Source organism: Halichoerus grypus, chromosome 14 (genome assembly GCF_964656455.1).
Source record: "Halichoerus grypus chromosome 14, mHalGry1.hap1.1, whole genome shotgun sequence".
Lineage (NCBI taxonomy): Eukaryota > Metazoa > Chordata > Mammalia > Carnivora > Phocidae > Halichoerus > Halichoerus grypus.
This window is the reverse complement of record NC_135725.1, coordinates 63,425,200-63,445,383: the sequence shown is the minus strand read 5'-3', so window position 1 is coordinate 63,445,383 and position 20,184 is coordinate 63,425,200. Positions and strand designations below refer to the sequence as shown.

The window sequence follows — 20,184 nt, the reverse complement described above, 5'->3', positions numbered from 1 at the left end:
AGAGATTTGTTTAAAAAAAAAAAAAGAAATGCAAGTGAACAAGGATGAATACAAAAGAGTGCTGTGAAACAAGGAGACTCATGTACGTAAAGTAGGAGCCCAGAATGAGCGGAGGCTGAAGAAAAATGTTAAGAACAATAAAAAGGATTTAAAAAATACATGTAGAGCAAGAACAAGAAAGGAGGATTAGGTCTACTGCTTGGGGCAGATCGTATAATGTTAACAGATGAGGCAGGGAAAGCAGAACTACCGAACTTCTATATTGTTTTTAATTCTCTATTAAGGAGAAATATTCAAAATTCAAAGGGGCATAAGAAACATACTCAAAGGAAACTTGAAATATCTTACTGTGATAATCTAGATAGCCTTCATGAAGGACGTGAGATCTGAGCTGTCCCTAAAGAATATTAGGAAAACAGAAGATATTAAATAGGCCAAACTGGGGAAAGACAGGTGGAGTACAAGAGTAGAAGTTTTCTAAATACTCTATTTTATCAATTTTAGGACACAGTATCTTTCCCACATTCTAACATCTTTAAAATTGGAATGTATCTTAAAATAGATGTTAAAAAAAAAAGCAATACGCAACTCTTAACTGGCAGCACTTTTCTTTCTTAGAGGTACACTAAACAATGGCATGTCTTACAATAAATGGTACCTTAGATTTAATTTCCTCCCTGAGGTTCTAGAGTACTTATGCCAATCAGAGTAGAGGTCAAAAACCCTAAATCCTGATTAATCAGCTCATAAATATTTCAAGGCAAAATTTAAATTTAAATTCATTTGAAGCTCAGAATAATCTAAAATAATTTATCTTCCAATAGCATTCATTTTTGGAATATATTCTATCTTCTCTTCCATTCCCTACCTGGCCTTGACTCTCTCTGATCTTCTGTTCTCCTTTTTTTTTTTTAAATTTACATCATTAGTTTTTGATGTAGTGTTCCATGATTCATTGTTTGTGCATAACACCCAGTGCTCCATGCAGAACGTGCCCTCTTTAATACCCATCACCAGGCTAACCGATCCCCCCACCCCCTCCCCTCTAGAACGCTCAGTTTGTTGTTCAGAGTCCATCGTCTCTCATGGTTCATCTCCCCGCTCTGATTTCCCCCCCTTCATTCTTCCCCTCCTGCTACCTTCTTTTTTTTTTTCTTAACATATATTGCATTATTTGTTTCAGAGGTACAGATCTGTGATTCAACAGTCTTGCACAATTCACAGCGCTCAGCATAGCATATACCCTCCCCAATGTCTATCACCCAGCCACCCCATCCCTCCCACCCCACCACTCCAGCAACCCTCAGTTTGTTTCCTGAGATTAAGAATTCCTCGTGTCAGTGAGGTCATATGATACATGTCTTTCTCTGTTTGACTTATTTCGCTCAGCATAACACCCTCCAGTTCCATCCACATCATTGCAAATGGCAAGATCTCATTCCTTTTGATGGCTGCATAATATTCCATTGTATATATATATACCACCTCTTCTTTATCCATTCATCTGTCGATGGACATCTTGGCTCTTTCCACAGTTTGGCTATTGTGGACATTGCTGCTATAAACATCGGGGTGCACATACCCTTTCGGATCCCTACTTTTGTATCTTTGGGGTAAATACCCAGTAGTGCAATTGCTGGATCATATGGTAGCTCTATTTTCAACTTTTTGAGGAACCTCCACACTGTTTTCCAGACTGGCTGCACCAGCTTACATTCCCTCCAACAGTGTAGGAGGGTTCCCCTTTCTCCGCATCCCCGCCAACATCTGTCATTTCCTGACTTGTTAATTTTAGCCATTCTGACTGGTGTGAGGTGGTATCTCATTGAGGTTTTGATTTGGATTTCCTTGATGCCGAGCGATGTTGAGCACTTTTTCATGTGTCTGTTGGCCATTTGGATGTCTTCTTTGGAAAAATGTCTGTTCATGTCTTCTGCCCATTTCTTGATTGGATCATTTGTTCTTTGGGTGTTGAGTTTGATAAGTTCTTTATAGATTTTGGATACTAGCCCTTTATCTGATATGTCATTTGCAAATATCTTCTCCCGGTTGTCTTTTGGTTTTGTTGACTGTTTCTTTTGTTGTGCAAAAGCTTTTTATCTTGATGAAGTCCAATAGTTCGTTTTTGCCCTTGCTTCCCTTGCCTTTCGCGATGTTTCTAGGAAGAAGTTGCTGCAGCTGAGGTCGAAGAAGCTGCTGCCTGTGTTCTCCTTTAGGATTTTGATGGACTCCTGTCTCACATTGAGGTCTTTCAAGCATTTTGAGTCTATTTTTGTGTGTGGTGTAAGGAAATATGGTCCAGTTTCATTCTTCTGCTGTCCAATTTTCCCAACACCATTTGTTGAAGAGACTGTCTTTTTTCCATTGGACATTCTTTCCTGCTTTGTCAAAGATTAGTTGACCATAGAGTTCAGGGTCCATTTCTGGGCTCTCTCTTCTGTTCCATTGATCCATGTGTTTTTGTGCCAGTACCATACTGTTTTGATGATGACAGCTTTGTAATAGAGCTGGAAGTCCGGAATTGTGATGCCGCCACCTTGCTTTTCTTTTTCAATATTCCTCTGGCTATTCGGGGTCTTTTCTGGTTCCATACAAATTTTAGGACTATTTGTTCCATTTCTTTGAAAAAAGTGGATGGTATTTTGATGGGGATTGCATTGAATGTGTAGATTGCTCTAGGTAGCAGGGACATCTTCATAATATTTGTTCTTCCAATCCATGAGCATGGGACGTTTTTCCATTTCTTTGTGTCTTCCTCAATTTCTTTCATGAGTATTTTATAGTTTTCTGAGTACAGATCCTTTGCCTCTTTGGTTAGATTTATTCCTAGGCATCTTATGGTTTTGGGTGCAATTGTAAATGGGATCGACTCCTTAATTTCTCTTTCTTCTGTCTTGTTGTTGGTGTATACGAATGCCACTGATTTCTGTGCATTGATTTTATATCCTGCCACTTGACTGAATTCCTGTATGAGTTCTAGCAGTTTTGGGGTGGAGTCTTTTGGGTTTTCCACATAAAGTATCATATCATCTGCAAACAGAGTTTGACTTCTTCTTTGCCGATTCGGATGCCTTTTATTTCTTTTTGTTGTCTGATTGCTATGGCTAGGACTTCTAATACTATGTTGAATAGCAGTGGTGAGAGTGGACATCCCTGCTGCATTCCTGAACTTAGGGGGAAAGCTCTCAGTTTTTCCCCATTGAGAATGATATTCACTGTAGGTTTTTCATAGATGGCTTTTATGATATTGAGGTATGTACCCTCTATGCCTATACTCTGAAGAGTTTTGATCAAGAAAGGATGCTGTACTTTGTCAAATGCTTTTTCTGCATCTATTGAGAAGTTCATATGATTCTTGTTCTTTCTTTTGTTAATGTATTGTATCACGTTGATTTGCGGATGTTGAGCCAACCTTGCAGCCCAGGATTAAATCCCACTCGGTCGTGGTGAATAATCCTTTTAATGTACTGTTGGATCCTATTGGCTAGTATTTTGGTGAGAATTTTTGCATCCGTGTTCATCAGGGATATTGGTCTGTAATTCTCCTTTTTGATGGGGTCTTTGTCTGGTTTGGGGATCAAGGTAATGGTGGCCTCATAAAACGAGTTTGAAGTTTTCCTTGCATTTCTATTTTTTGGAACAGTTTCAGAAGAATAGGTATTAATTCTTCTTGAAATGTTTGGTAGAATTCCCCTGGGAAGCCATCTGGCCCTGGGCTTTTGTGTTTTGGGAGATTTTTGATGACTGCTTCCATTTCCTTAGTGGTTATAGGTCTGTTCAGGTGTTCTATTTCTTCCTGGTTCAGTTTTGGTAGTTGATACATCTCTAGGAATGCATCCATTTCTTCCAGGTTATCTAATTTGCTGGCATAGAATTGCTCATAATACGTTCTTGTAATTGTTTGTATTTCTTTGGTGTTGGTTGTGATCGCTCCTCTTTCATTCATGATTTTGTTGATTTGGGTCATTTCTCTTTTCTTTTTGATTAAGTCTGGCCAGGGGTTTATCAATCTTACTAATTCTTTCAAAGAACCAGCGCCTAGTTTCGTTGATCTATTCTACTGTTCTTTTGGTTTCCATTTCATTGATTTCTGCTCTGATCTTTATTATTTCTCTTCTCCTGCTGGGTTTAGGCTTTATTTGCTGTTCTTTCTCCAGCTCCTTTAGGTGTAGGGTTAGGTTGTGTATTTGAGACCTTTCTTGTTTCTTGAGAAAGGCTTGTATTGCTATATACTTTCCTCTTAGGACTGCCTTTGCTGCATCCCAAAGATTTTGATCAGTTGTGTTTTCATTTTCATTGGTTTCCATGAATTTTTTAAATTCTTCTTTAATTTCCTGGTTGACCCATTCATTCTTTAGTAGGATGCTCTTTAGCCTCCATGTATTTGAGTTCTTTCTGACTTTCCTCTTGTGATTGAGTTCTAGTTTCAAAGCACTGTGGTCTGAAAATATGCAGGGAATAATCCCAGTGTTTTGGCACTGGTTGAGACCTGATTTGTGACCTAGGATGTGATCGATTCTGGAGAATGTTCCATGGGCACTAGAGAAGAATGTGTATTCCGTTGCTTTGGGATGGAATGTTCTGAATATATCTGTGAAGTCCATTTGGTCCAGTGTGTCATTTAAAGTCTTTATTTTCTTGTTGATCTTTTGCTTAGATGATCTGTCCATTTCAGTGAGGGGGGTGTTAAAGTCCCCCACTATTACTGTATTGTTGTCAATGTGTTTCTTTGCTTTTGTTTTTAATTGCCTTATATAATTGGCTGCTCCCATGTTAGGGGCATAGATATTTACAATTGTTAGATCTTCTTGTTGGATAGACCCTTTAAGTAGGATATAGTGTGTCCTTCCTCATCTCTTATTACAGTCTTTGGTTTAAAATCTAATTTGTCTGATATAAGGATTGCTACCCCAGCCTTCTTTTGGTGTCCATTAGCATGGTAAATGGTTTTCCACCCCCTCACTTTCAATCTGGAGGTGTCTTTGGGTCTAAAATGAGTCTCCTGCAGACAGCATATCGATGGGTCTTGTTTTTTAATCCAATCTGATAGCCTGTGTCTTTTGATGGCGGCATTTAGCCCATTTACATTCAGGGTAACTATTGAAAGATATGAATTTAGTGCCATTGTATTGCCTGTAAAGTGACTGTTACTGTATATTGTCTGTGTTCCTTTCTGGTCTATGTTGCTTTTAGGCTCTCTCTTTGCTTAGAGGACCCCTTTCAAGATTTCTTGTAGGGCTGGTTTCGTGTTTGCAAATTCCTTTAGTTTTTGTTTGTCCTGGGAGCTTTTTCTCTCTCCTTCTATTTTTAATGAATGCCTAGCTGGATACAGTATTCTTGGCTGCGTATTTTTCTCGTTTAGTGCTCTGAATATATCATGCCAGTCCTTTCTGGCCTGCCAGGTCTCTGTGGATAGGTCTGTTGCCAGTCTAATGTTTCTACCATTGTAGGTTACAGATCTCTTCTCCAGAGCTGCTTTCAGGATTTTCTCTTTGTCTCTGAGACTCGTAAGTTATACTATTAGATGTCGGGTGTTGACCTATTTTTATTGATTTTGAGAGGGGTTCTCTGTGCCTCCTGGATTTTGATGCCTGTTTCCTTCCCCAAATTAGGGAAGTTCTCTGCTATAATTTGCTCCAGTATACCTTCTGCCCCTCTCTCTCTTTCTTCTTCTTCTGGGATCCCAATTATTCTAATGTTGTTTCGTCTTATGGTATCGCTTATCTCTCGAATTCTGCCCTCGTGATCCAGTAGTTATCTTTTTCTCAGCTTCTTTATTTTCCACCATTTGGTCTTCTATATCACTGATTCTCTCTTCTGCCTCATTTATCATAGCAGTTAGCGCCATTTTTTATTGCACCTCATTAATAGCCTTTTGATTTCAACTTGGTTAGATTTTAGTTCTTTTATTTCTCCAGAAAGGGTTTCTCTAATAACTTCCATGCTTTCTTCAAGCCTAGCTAGTATCTTTAAAATTATGATTCTGAACTCTAGGTCCGACATCGTACTAATGTCCATATTGAGTAGGTCCCTGGCAGTCGGTACTACCTCTTGTTCTTTTTGTTGAGGTGATTTTTTCCATCTTGTCATTTTGTCCAGAGGAGAAGAGATGAATAAGAGAACAAAATGCTAACAGGGTAACAACGTCCCCAGAAAATATACTCTAAACAAATCAGAAAAGACCTGAAACCAGGGGAAAAGAAAGGGAAGGAAAGAAAAAAGAAAAAGAAAAAAAGAAACAAAAACAGAACAAAACAAAAAAAAACAGAGTATGATCAAATATGATCAGGCTGGTGCATAGATCAGTGCCACACACTAGATTTTGGGTGTATTTTGGTCTGTTAGAAGAAAGTGCCTCCCAAAATTTTAAAGAAAGAAAAACTTATATAGGTACAAAAATAAGGGTTGATACGATGAAGGGATGGAATATGACTGTAAAGATGAAAATTATAAAATATTTTATAAAAGGAATTGGTAAGGTAAGTTGTTTGAAAAAAGAAAGGAGAGGATTTAAAAAAAAAAAGGGAAAAAAACAGGGAGAGAATGTGATCAGGCAGGAGACTAGAACAAAGCCATACACTAGAGATTTAGGGTATATTTTGATCTGTTAGAAGAAACTGTATCTCAAAATTTTAAAGAGAGAACAACTTATATATATATGCCAAAAATAAGGGTAACTACTATGAAGGCATAGAATATGACTCTAAAAATGAAAAATAAAAATGTTTTTTAAAAAAGGGATTGGGGCGCCTGGGTGGCTCAGTTGTTAAGCGTCTGCCTTCGGCTCAGGTCATGATCCTAGGGTCCTGGGATCGAGCCCCGCATCGGGCTCCCAGCTCGGCGGGAAGCCTGCTTCTCCCTCTCCCACTCCCCCTGCTTGTGTTCCCTCTCTCACTGTGTTTCTCTCTGTCAAATAAATAAAATCTTTAAAAAAAAAAAAAGGGATTGATAAGATGTTGGTTGAAAAAGGGAAAAAAAATTCAAAAAAAAAAAAAAGACAGCTAAAAAAAAAATTAACTTTGAAAGACTAAAGAATCATGGTAAAAAAACCATGGATTCTATGTGCAGTATTCCCCTAGCTCTGGAGTTCTGCCGTTCTCACTGATCGGTAAACTTGGTCTTGGCTGGCTGTTCTTGCTGATCTTCTGGGGGAGGGGCCTGTTGCCGTGGTTCCTAAATGTCTTTGCCGGAGGCGGAATTGTTCTGCCCTTGCCGGGTCGGGCTAAGTAATCTGCTTGAGTTTGCTCTCAGGAGCTTTTGTTCCCTGCAAGCTTTTGGTGCAGCTTTGGAGGATGAGAATGAAAATGGCGGCCTCCCAATCTCCACCCCAGAGGAGCCAAGAACTCGGGGCCCCGCTCCTCAGTGCTCCCCCAGAGAAAAGCAGTCAGTCACTCCCGTCTCCCCGGTCTCCGGCCTCACTCCGTGCTCACCGGGCCTGTGACCTAGCGTTTCTATCTCTGGCACCTGGCCCCATGTGGAGTCTCCAAACCCAGCAGATCCCTGTGGTGCACTCCCGCGCTGCTCCTCCCAGGGGAGGAAGGGGAGTCTCCCCGGATCTGCCGCTTGTTGGGTGCCTGCTGGAGGAGCAGTGGCCCGACTGTGCCGCGGATCACAGTTTATGGCAACCCCAAGCTGACAGCCCACTCCTCGGCTCCGTCTCTGCAGCTGGCTTCCCCACTCCGATACCTGGGAGCTCTGCCACACTCAGGCACCCCCGGTCTTTCTGTGACCCTGAGGGTCCTGAGACCACACTGTCCTGCGAGGGTTCCACCGCGCACTTAGCCACTGGAGCGACGTCCCTCAGCGGAGCCGACTTCTAAAAGTTCCAATTTTGTGCTCCACTGTTCTGTCACTTGCCAGAAGTGGCGGATGGAGGGCCCCTCCCCCGCTGTCTATCCTCCCGAATATCGCCTCGGATTCACTTCTCCGCACGTCCTACCTTCCAGAAAGTGTTCGCTTTTCTGTTCAGAGAGTTGTTGCTATTCTTTTCTTCGATCTCCTGTTGAGTTCGTAGGTGTTCAGAATGGTCTGATCCCTATCCAGCTGAATTCCTGGGACCAGACGAAATCCAGGTCTCCTACTCCTCCACCATCTTGTTCTGCCCCCTGTTTTCCTAACTTCTGTCTACTATCCTCACATTTCCCTTTTCCCATCCTCATCATCTCTCTCTTCTGTTTCTCCCTTTTAAATTCTCTTAAAAAATTAAAAATTAAAAAAATTAAAAATACATAGCTCAACTGTTCTACATTTCTTGTGTTAAAATTATGAAAGTCACGTTTCACTCCTACAAGTTCCAAGGCTGATTTTATTTATTTTCATTGCTTATAGAACTGGGATAGACTGTAGAGCAGTGGCTTTCCATTTTTTTTTTTTTTTTAAAGATTTTATTTATTTGAGAGAGAGTATGTGCGCAGGAGTGCAGGGAGGGGCAGAGGAAGAGGGAAAGGGAGAGAATCTCAAGCAGACTGCACTGAGCACTGAGTGCAGAGCCCAACTCCAGGCTGGATCACACAACTCTGAGATCACAGCCTGAGCCAAAATCGAGTCCAGACGGTTAACCGACTGAACTACCCAGGCCCTGCCCCAGGAGCAGTATCTTTCTAAATGAGGTCTGAAATCTACTCTCTCAGAATCTCTAAGGTGAGTGTCAGAAATTTGTGTTCTCAACAAGTTCTGTATCACCACTATTATGGAGACTAGGCTGATCAAGTTTCTTTTATAAAAACTAAGTTAATATTCTGCAGTAAATTATTACAGTAGTAACAATTTCCAGCTTTTCCACTTACTTTCAAAATTCAATCACCAAATCTATCTTAACTCTAATGTTTTCTTATCCCAGAGAAGAAAACTGTTAAACTTACTCCACTTGCAGTTTCAAAACATATTAATAGACAGACCTCTGCTTCTGCAGAGTTTGCAGAAGAGAGTACTGAAGCACTGGAGAGGAGAAAGCTGCACAGAAAGAGAACCCTCCAGATATGCAGAGGGATAACCTTCAAGTATTTAGCAGAGAACTGACCAGAACATGCATGTGAGAAAACTATCTGAGGCTGGAAGAAAAAAAATCATCCCAAAAGATTAGAGGAACAATGCTTAGTAGTCACTCAAACCTTTAAACAGTGTCTGACCACCAGCTAAAAACTAGTTAATTCCCAGGGCACTGGGTAGAACACTCAGAAAGGTTTTATTGCAATACTGGGGATTGCTCCAATCAAGCCTAAAAAATCATAAAAGACCCGAAAGAATCAAATTGTTTCCAAGTATCTTAACTATATTCCAGAATGAAGCTCAAGAAGATTTATAGGAACATGAAAATACCTAGCACTACCCGCCCCCCCCAAAAAATCTAGCACTCAGCCAGGCAAAGGCTTCCCAATCAAAGATCACCAGACATACAAAGAAATAGGAAAATATGACCCATAATAAGGAGAATAACCACTTGATTGAAACTGACCCAGAATTGACACAGATATGTTTAAAAAGTTAAGTAGAGACATGGAAGATATAAAGAGACCCAAATCAGGGCACCTGGGTGGCTCAGCTGGTAGAGCATGTGACTCTTGATCTCAGGGTCCTGAGATCAAGCCCCATGTTGGGTGTAGAGTCTAGTTAATAAAAAGAAAGAGACAGAGAGAGAGAGGCACCCAAATCAAAGTTCTAGAACTGAAAACTACAATATGTATGATGAAAAATGCCTTGAATATATTAACAGCAGATTGGATGTTGCTAAGACCAGTAAACATGAAGGCTTAGAAATAAAACTATCCAAAATTAAACACAAAGAGAAGGAAGAATCCAAAAAATTTAAAAGTGCATCAGTGAGTTGTAAGATAACTTCAAGCAGTCTAACATACATGTAATTGGAGTCTCTGAAGAAGAGGAGAGATGGGAAGGGACAGAAAAATATTCAAAGTAATAATGGCCAAAAATTTTCAAATCTGATAGAAACTATAAACCTAGAGATCTGAGATGTTCTACAAATTGAAAGCACAAGAAATGTGAAGAAAATGCCACCAAGGTTCATCATAATCAAAGTACTCAAAGTCAATGAAAAAGGGAAATCATAAAAACAGCCAGAGAATAAAGACATATTACACACTGAGAATAAAGATAAGAATGAAACAGATTTCTCACTGGAAAAAAATGCAAGTGGAAAAAAGTTGAAAACACCTTGGAAGAAAAAAGTCAATGTAGAATTCTATATATAGCAAAATTCCTTTTAAAAACAAAGGCCAAATAAAGGCTTTTCAGATATACAAAAGATGAAAGAATTTATCACCAGCATTAACTGTGCTCCAAAAAATGTTAAAAGAAATCTTTCAGGCAAAAGGAAAACTATGCCAGGGCGCCTGGGTGGCTCAGTCGCTAAGCGTCTGCCTTCGGTTCAGGTCATGATCCCAAGGTCCTGGGATCGAGTCCCACATCGGGCTCCCCGCTCCGCGGGAAGCCTGCTTCTCCCTCTCCTACTCCCCCTGCTTGTGTTTCTGCTCTCACTATGTCTCTCTCTGTCAAATAAGTAAATAAAATCTTTAAAAAAAAAAAAAAAGGAAAACTATGCCAGATGGAAATATGGATTTACACAAAGGCATTAAGCACACCAGAAATGGAAATGACAAAATATGTAAGATTTTTTTCCCGCTAATATCTATATCACTTGAAAAAGATAATTTAGAGTTTAAACATTAAGAAGTATATAACATATGTATACGTAAAACATAAAACAATAGCATAAAGACTGCGAGAGGAGAGGGTGCCTGGGTGGCTCAGTTGGTTAAGCGACTGCCTTCGGCTCAGGTCATGATCCTGGAGTCCCGGGATCGAGTCCCGCATCGGGCTCCCTGCTCGGCAGGGAGTCTGCTTCTCCCTCTGACCCTCCCCCATCTCATGCTCTCTCTCTCTGTCTCATTCTCTCTCTCAAATAAATAAATAAAATCTTTAAAAAAAAAAAAAAAAAAATTCTTTAAAAAAAAAAAAAAAAAAGACTGCGAGAGGAGAAATAGAAGTATATTTTACGTTCTTAAACATGTGAAGTAATGTATCACTTAAAGATAAGCTGTAATTAGATGTATACTATAAACCCTAAGGTGACCACTAAAATAACAAAACAAAAAGTTACAGCTAGCAAGACAAGGGGATACAATAGAATAAAAAATACTCAATTCAAAATAAAACAGAAATATCATTAATCAAAAATTAAAATCACAGTGAGATACCACTAGAATAGATAAAATTAATACGACTAACCACACTGGGGCGCCTGGGTGGCTCAATTGGTTAAGCATCTGACTTCAACTCAGGTCATGATCTCAGGGTCCTGGCATCGAGCCCCAAGTTGGGCTCCCTGCTCAGCAGGGAGTCTGTTTCTCCCTCTACCTGTCCCTCTGCCCCTCCCCACCATTTGTGCTCTCTTGCTCACTCTCTCTCTCAAATATATAAAATCTTTAAAAAAAAGAAAAAAAAAAACAGACTAACCATATCAAGTGTTGACTGGTGGGAATATAAAATGGTACAACCATTTCATGAAACAGCTTGGCAGTTTCTTAAATAATTAAAGAATAACAACTATATGATCCTGCCATTCCATTCATAAGTATTTATCCAAGAGAAATGAAATCCTTTGTCCATACAAAGTCCTTTACTCAAATGTTCATAGCAGCTTTATTTTTAACAGCCCCAAACTGGAAACAACCCAAATGTCCATCACAGATGAACAGATGAACAAGCTGTGGTATAGTCATACAATAGAATACCTACTCAACAATGAAAAGGAATGAAATACTGATACACATTGTAACATGAATGAACCCCAAAATATTTATGTAGAGTGAAAGAAGCCAGACAAAAGAAGTGCTTATTTCATGATTCTATTTATATAAAATTCTAGGAAATCCAAACTACTGTACAAGAGAGTGGGAAGGGGTGAACAGGGATGTGGGCGGGAGAATCCAGAAGAGAGTTACAATGGGGTATGAAGGAACTTTTTGGAGTGATGGATATATTAATTATCTTGATTATAGTGATGGTCTCATGGTATACACATGTCAAAAGTTATCAAATTGTGTACTTTATTGTATATCAATTACACCTCAAGAAAGTTGTTTGGGGAAAAAAAGCAGAAAGAAAAATGCAACACAGTATCATTTATTATTTATGAATAGTTAAATGCACAGAAATGATAAATACTTCGTGCCTGGCTGGCTCAGCCAGTAGAGTGTGCAACTCTTGATCCCAGAGTTGTAAGTTCGGGTCTCACATTGGAAGCAGAGCTTACTTAAAAACAATAATAATAAAAAACATGTTTTAAAAAGAAATGATAAATAAATCAGGAGAAAAGATTTTCTTAGGAACAAGGTAAACGGAATCAAGAAAAGGTACACAAGGGATTTCAGTGGTATTTGTAAAGTTTTCTTAAAAAAAGAAAAAAAAAAGGGAAGGAGTGCCTGGGTGGCTCAGTCAGTTAAGCGTCAGACTCTTGATTTCGGCTCAGGTCGTGATCTCAGGGTTGTGAGATAGAGCCCCACATCAGGCTCTGTGCTGAGCGCAGAGTCTTAAGACCCCCCCCGCCCCTCCCTCCTCTAAGAAATAATAATTATAATAATAAAATTTTTTAAAAAGGAAGAAATTGTGACAAAATATCAATATTTAACCAAGTTGGGTGATAAGAACATAAGTGTTACATTATTTTTACTATTTTCCATATTTGGTATGTTTAAAGTGTGTGTGTATAATTTGTCAAAAAGTTACTTCATCAGTTAGGCTGATGTCAGGGTAGTTCCTTATTCCTCTGTCAAGCTGTTAAGTTCAGAACCATTTACCAGGGCTACAAAAAGAGTAGGTAAAAATCTAACATAGTAGGTCCCTGACATTCTACACAAAATTGTCTATACATGTGTGTATCTGCATTTTTCTAAAAGGTAAACCCAGGTGCGCCTGGGTAGCTCGGTCAGTTGAGTGGCCAACTCTTGATTTCAGCTCAGGTTATGATCTCAGGGTCGTGAGATGGTGCCCCAATCGGAGCTTAGTGCAGAGTCTGCTTGTCCCTCTCTCTGCCCCTCCCCCCCGCTCAAGCACACTCTAAAATAAAAATAAAAAAAAATCTTTAAAAAGTAAACCCATAGTATCCTGATTCTTACATTAGCTACCTAAATGGTAATCTTATTCCCATCCTTGCTCCCTTAGAACTTGTCCTTTCATAATAGTCAAGGTGATCTTTTAAAGTCATATCAGGTCATCATCCACTCAGGTCCTTCCAAAGACTCTCTACCCAACTTCAAATTACCACATCCTGCCAGGTTTTCCATCACCAGACCCAGGCAATCTCCTTACCTCATCTCCTATATTCTTCTCCTTGCTCACATCAGCCACATTGACCTCCTTACTACCCTCTTGAATATGCCACTGCATCCTCTTACCTCAGTCTTCCCACTTGATTCCCTAGTACCCAAGGTTTATGCCTTAACTTCCTTGAAGTCTCTGTTCAAATGTCATCAGAAACTTTTCACAACCAGGCGCCTCGATGGCGCAGTTGTTAAGCGTCTGCCTTCGGCTCAGGTCATGATCCCAGGGTCCTGGGATCGAGCCCCGCATCGGGCTCCCTGCTCCGCGGAGAGTCTGCTTCTCCCTCTCCCATGCCCCCTGCTTGTGTTCCCTCTCTCGCTGTCTTTCTCTCTGTCAAATAAATAAAATCTTAAAAAAAAAAAAAAAGAACGAAAGAAACCTTTCACAACCACCATGTATATAAGAACATTCATCACTGGGCGCCTGGGTGGCTCAGTTGGTTAAGCGACTGCCTTCGGCTCAGGTCATGATCCTGGAGTCCCTGGATCGAGTCCCGCATCGGGCTCCCTGCTCAGCAGGGAGTCTGCTTCGCCCTCTGACCCTGTCCCCTCTCATGTGTTCTCTCTCTCTCATTCTCTCTCTCTCAAATAAATAAAAATCTTTTTTTAAAAAAAAAAAAAGAACATTCATCACCTTCTGTGATTTTTTTGTTCCCTTTAACCTGCTTTACTTTTACTTCGTGGCACTTCTAACCATCTAAATATTATATATATTTAAAAGATTTATTTATTTATTTGACACAGAGAGAGTACAAGCAGGGGGTGCAGCAGAGAGAGAGGGAGAAGCAGGCTCCCCGCTGTGCAGGGAGCTGACGTGGGGTTCAATCCCAGGACTCTGGGATCATGACCTTAGCTGAAGGCAGATGCTTAACCAACTAAGCCACCCAGTGGCTCCATTATATATTTATTTATTAAAAAATTATCTGTCTCTGCTTTATCCACTCACCATCCCCAGAATATATGTTCAATGACAACAAGAATTTTGTTTTGCTCACAGCTATATCCCCAGGGTCTAGAATAGTATCTAGAACTAGCAAAAATTCAAATGTTTCTGCTCTTTTAATAATTAGGTCAGAAAAGCTCATAGGCCAAGTTTTGAAAATTTACAGTAATGTCCGCAAGTTAGATAAATGGGTCTACAGTCAATGAAGTAAGTTTAAAAAGAAGAAAGTATACTAACTCAGTAATTATCAAGCTTGTAGTATGCAAGTAGTAAAGTGCGAACTATGGCCAAACTTTCAGTAAAATGAAGGTGACATATCGCTCTCTTTAGTTCTAGAACTAAATTTAATAACTAGTTTTGGCTTTTCCCCCTTTTTTCAGAAATATCCTGAAGTTTCTGTCTAAAGATTTAAAAGATATGTTTAAACATATACTTATCTATACTGGTAATTGTAGAAAGTAATTATTCTGAGTTAATTGAAATTCTGAAAAATGGCTAATTATGTATTTAATGATTAAAAGAGTGGCTATGCATATATTTGCTTTTGTTAAATATTGATTTAAGGATTCCTAATGTGTTTTTACAACATGTAATTTTGTGAGCAAATTTTGTACAGCTAAAAACATTTGGTATCATAATAACCTGATTTCCTTACAAACCCAGAGAACAAGTCCACTGGTAAACATTTAAACAACCTAGAGTAAACACATTCTAGACATATCATTTATTATTAAAGGCTCCAGAGTCATAACTGCTTAATTACAATAAATCTGGACTATTCTTGTATTACCTAACTACACTAAGGTATTGATAGTAGTATAACAACTTTACACTTATTTCAACATCAGAAGGTACCAAAAAGATATATATATGGCTTAAAAAATATTACATGAACTACCAAAAGCAGTAAAACTCAAAGGAGAAAAAAGTCTCCACTCATTTACTCAACATGTATCTAATGAGGATCTAATATATAGTGCAGTACTCCCTTTCTACCTACCTAAGTTAATATTAATTCCAGATTAGGTTCCTCCACTACCACTTATTGAGGCCTTGTGCAGTTAATACACTAACTTTCTCTGTTATTCAGCCTTCTTTTATCTAAAAAATAAGGATAACACTTCCCTTATCCAGATCTAGCCAGCTGGCACTCTATCACTTACCGGTCTCTATAATATATTTGACGATCATATATTGACTTACTTCTTTTACTAAAGCCTTAAACTATTATTTAAATATTTTATTTAACTTTTATGAATTCCCACTTAGTAAGTTTCTTCAAAGCAAAAATTGTGATATATTTTGCAGAATCCTCTATTATTAGCTAGTATTATTATATGTTAAGTACTTGGGGAGGGGAACAGGAAAGACTAAGCTTTTTAAAATACACATTTTGTACTTTGGTATGACAAGCCAACCAAAATGGGAAAAAGTGTTGCAATTACAATGTGTTTTCAGTTTAACAAAAACCCAATACTTTTGCTTAGCTTGATCTAGCAGTTAAAGTGAAAGGATCAAATCAAGCTTATTTCAATTCCTCTTATTTACTGAATACCTACCATATGACAAGGGCTATGTAAGCACTTTGCACATGATTAACAATCCTTATAATCATCCTGGAATACAGAAGAATAAGATTTTACTTTCAGAGAAAATATTATGTATAAATAGAATTAAGAATTCTTTTGCAGAGGAAGCTGTTGTCATTTATTTGACAGAGAGAGAGTGAGTGAGCAGAGTGAGCAAGCGAGAGAGAACATGAGTGGGGAGAGTGGTAGAGGAGGCCCCCGCAGGGAGCCCGATACGGGGCCTGATCCCAGGACCTGAGATCATGACCTGAGCCAAAGGCAGGCACTTAACCGACTGAGCCACCCAGGTGCCCCTAAGATCTTTTTTTAAAAGATAAATTTGAACAATGAGGCACCTGGGTGGCTCAGTTGGTTAAGCGTCCAACTCTTGATTTTGGCTCAGGTCATGATCTCAGGGTCCTGGGATTAAGCCCCACATCAGGCTCTGCACTCAGCAGGGTGCCTACTTGAGGATTCTCTTTCTCCCTCTCCCTCTGCCCCTCCCCCCATTCACGCACACACTCTCTTTCTAAAATAAATAAATAAATCTTAAAAAAAAAGATAAATTTGAACAAGCTTGTTTATAACCAACTGTTTCTTCCAATAACTAGAAAGCCAGCTTGGGGAAAAGAAAAAAAAAAAAGCACACGTAAGAATCAAAACTAGAAAGAAATCAGGAAAAATGTGTGATCTTACAAGAGAAGAAAAATATTATTAAGAAAATATATATAAATAAAAAGTCCAAAGGGATTTAGACCAATTATTCAAAATAATGAGAATTTAAAGATAATCAGCCATAGATCTACATATGAAAATTAATTGTATTTCTATATACACCACCAAATAGAAAGAATAATTTAAAAGAAAGACAACATTTAACACCTTCCCCAAACACACACACCCTGTAAAACTATAAAGTACTTAACACCAGATACATGCAACAGATGAATAAAATAATTGTATTCACTGTATTCCAGTCATTTGTTGTTGCATAACAAATTCCTCCACAACTTAAGGGCCTAAAATCACCATTTGATTTTGCTAATGATTTTGTAGTCCATAAAGTTAGGACATCCTCAGTTGAGCAATTATCACTTGGGGTCTCCTGTGTGGCTGAGTCAGGTACCCACTGAGGCTATAGTCATCTGAAAGCTCAACTGCACTAAATGTTCTGACATAGCCCACTCATGTGGCTGGCACCTAAGGCTGCAAGTTCCTGAAAGCTCAGTTGTGGCTGTAGCTATCTCCCACAAAAGGGTCTCAGGATAGTTGGACATTTCACATGATGGCAAAGCTCCCCTAGAGCAAGCACCCTCAGAGAACCAGTGGAAGCTATCTGACCTGACTTGGCTTCAGAAATCAGGCAGCATCATTTCTGCCTCAGCCCAGATTCAACAGGAAGGGACTCATACTCTATGGTCATAATGTAGAATACCAACTAGGAAGAAATACTTGCAGGTATCTTTAAAAATCTACCACAATTGGTATGCAGAATATTAAAAAAGACATTAAAAGTGCAAGAATATCCCATATTCACAGGTAGGAAAACTGGACATTATAAACACGTCAATTTTCTCTAAATACATGGATAAATGCAATGCAATTTCCAAATTCCCAAGATTGTGTATGGACTTTGACAGGCAGATCCAAATTTCATATGGAAGACTAAAAGGCCAAGTATAGCCAAAACACTCCTGAAAAGGAAAAGTAAGATGGAAGCACTGTCCTACCAGGTATCTAGCCTTATACAAGGCTATCTTAATTAAGATAGTGCAGAACTTGATGGAGAAATAGACAAACTGACCAGTGGAACAGAAAGACCAGAAACAGATGCATACATATATGGAATTGTGATATGTAAACAGCACTGTAGAAATCAGTTAATAGTGAGAGACAACTGGTTTTCCAAATGGAATAAAGGAAATTTTATTTGTATCTACTTTATATCATCAATTTCGGATGGATTAAAGACTTAAATGTTAAAAGCAAAACATTTTAAAAATTCAATAGAAAATATAAGAAAGTATCTTCTTGATCTTAGGATAGAGAGCATTCTTTGAATAAGACACCCAAAGCATGACCATAAAACAAAAGATTGACAAATTAGACTATATTTAAATTAAGAACTGCTTTTCAACAAAGATGCTAGAATGAAAGTGAAATGATAGCTCTAATTATATATATCTAATAATGAGAAATCTAGAAAATCTATTATAACTGTTCATGAAATTGTCCAAAAATAAGTTTTACAAACTAGCAAAGAACTACCCTATACAGAAAATTCAGAGCATGTATGAATAAAACTAAGCAAATACCTACATCTAAAAACAGTTTCAATCTCACTGTTTTAATGGCACGCATAAATCTTTTGTGTCAGATGGAGATCAATAATGTAAATATATATATATTCTTTAATCAGTAAATAAAACACTGACTATAACCATTGTCTCAATAAGTGATTTTTACTGACCTACTGAACAGTGAAGATGGTAAGAAATCCTAGTCATAATAATCTCACTGACATTTAAGTGCTTAATACCATTCAATAAACACTGAATCTTGCTGAACACCAGGTACTGTGGAATACACAAATAGCAGACACACAATCCCTGATCTTCAGGTCTATAACCTAGTTAGCAAGCAGTAAAATACATATGTAAAGAGGTAAGCCAAATTTCTATCAGACCTCATGTCAATCTGTTTTTTTTCCATCTCCACTATCTCTGTAATCTCTCCTAAAGAATCTCTTGCATTCATTTCACTCTATCCCAATCTATTCACTACACTGCAGCTATAGAAACCTTTCTGAGATGCAAGAAGACCACAGATGCACTCTTTGGAGAAACAAACTGTAGAGATTCAGAAACACCAGGCACAGGGCTAAAAGAGATTTATGTGAAAACCTGTACTGAACAATGAAAGCCTAGCAGCCTTCATTTAGCCTGCTTCTATAACTGAAAAATAAGTGTCTACTTGCCCTAGGAGAATGAGGATTCTTCTCTAGAAAACTAAACCAGAACTAACCTCCAGCTACTGATATTTGGAGGTTCCTCCAAGGAAAATGCCATGGTTTGCTGACTCCTGCAATTAAAGATTAAAAAAAAAAAAGCAGAGGAATAAATTATCAAATAATTTAAATTTCCCACCAGGTAGCTCAGTTGGTTAAACATCCGACTCTTGATCTCTGCTCAGGTCATGATCTCAAGATCCTGGGATCACTGTGGAGCTCTGTACTCAGCAGGGGGTCTGCGTTCTCTCTTCCTCCCTCTGCCCCTCCCCCTGCCAGTGCACACTCTTTAAAATAAATAAGTCTTTAAAAAATAATTAAATATCCCAGAACTAATAGAGAACATAAGTTTTTAGATTGAAAGAGTCCAACACAAAGCACATCATGATCAAATTTGAGGACACCAGGGATTAAACAGATTACAAAAAGCTCCCAAAGAGGGAAAAAAAAAAGATCTCATACAACAATTGGGAAATCAGGTATCAGCTTTATTAAGAGCAACACTAAACTAGAGAACCTTCAAATTTGAGAGAATTCCAACTAGAATTCTGTACCTACTGAAATTAGCAATCACACGAGAGGGGAGAAAAAGGGTATTTTTCAGACTCATAACAACATAAAAATTTACCTCCAAGGTACCCTTATTTAGAGAGCTACTAAAAGATGTACTCCAACAAAGCAATGCAGTAAACCAAAAATGACTAAGACATGATATCCAAGAAAACAGGGACCCAACACAGAAGAGCAGCTGAAGGAAGTCCCAGAACAGCAGCTGTGCAACAAACTAAGTCCAGACTGGGACTGGGAACAGGGCTACAGGACAGAGTCTTCAGGATAAGGAATGGAACGTAGTATATTAGAGCATATGAAAATTATTACTGACAGCATGTAGCAGCGATGTGGAGCATTTAGAAAAAAATTAACTACAAATACACAGAAAGCCAGGAAATAAAAAAAAGAGACAACTATTAACATCATAAAAAGCAAAGACTATACTATTTCACTATTTGGCTTAGAAGGAAACACTATCTTTATAATCAAAATAATGAAATACTTATAATTTAACCAAAAATTACAATATGTCATTGTGTAAGGGGAAAGGAAGTACAAAAGCAGAGTAAAAAGCTAGATCTCCACCTATTACGGCAAGAAGAGATAATGCCCGAACCTGATTAATACCAGTCTACACATGATATTAAGGAATAAAGAGCTAAATACCAGGGAAAATGGCCAAAATGATTAAAAGTAGTTTCTTCCAAGTAGGACTTGGAGATGGAGAAGGGTAAGGTAAACCCTTCTAACTTTATTTGGCTTTTAAGTATGTAAATA

General features: G+C 38.5%; 1 protein-coding gene across 2 annotated transcripts in view; it reads right to left on the bottom strand.

Moving 5' to 3' along the window:
* Positions 1-20,184, bottom strand: part of STX17 (syntaxin 17) — a 67,803-nt gene that overhangs the window by 34,125 nt on the left and 13,494 nt on the right. The window lies entirely within an intron of this gene.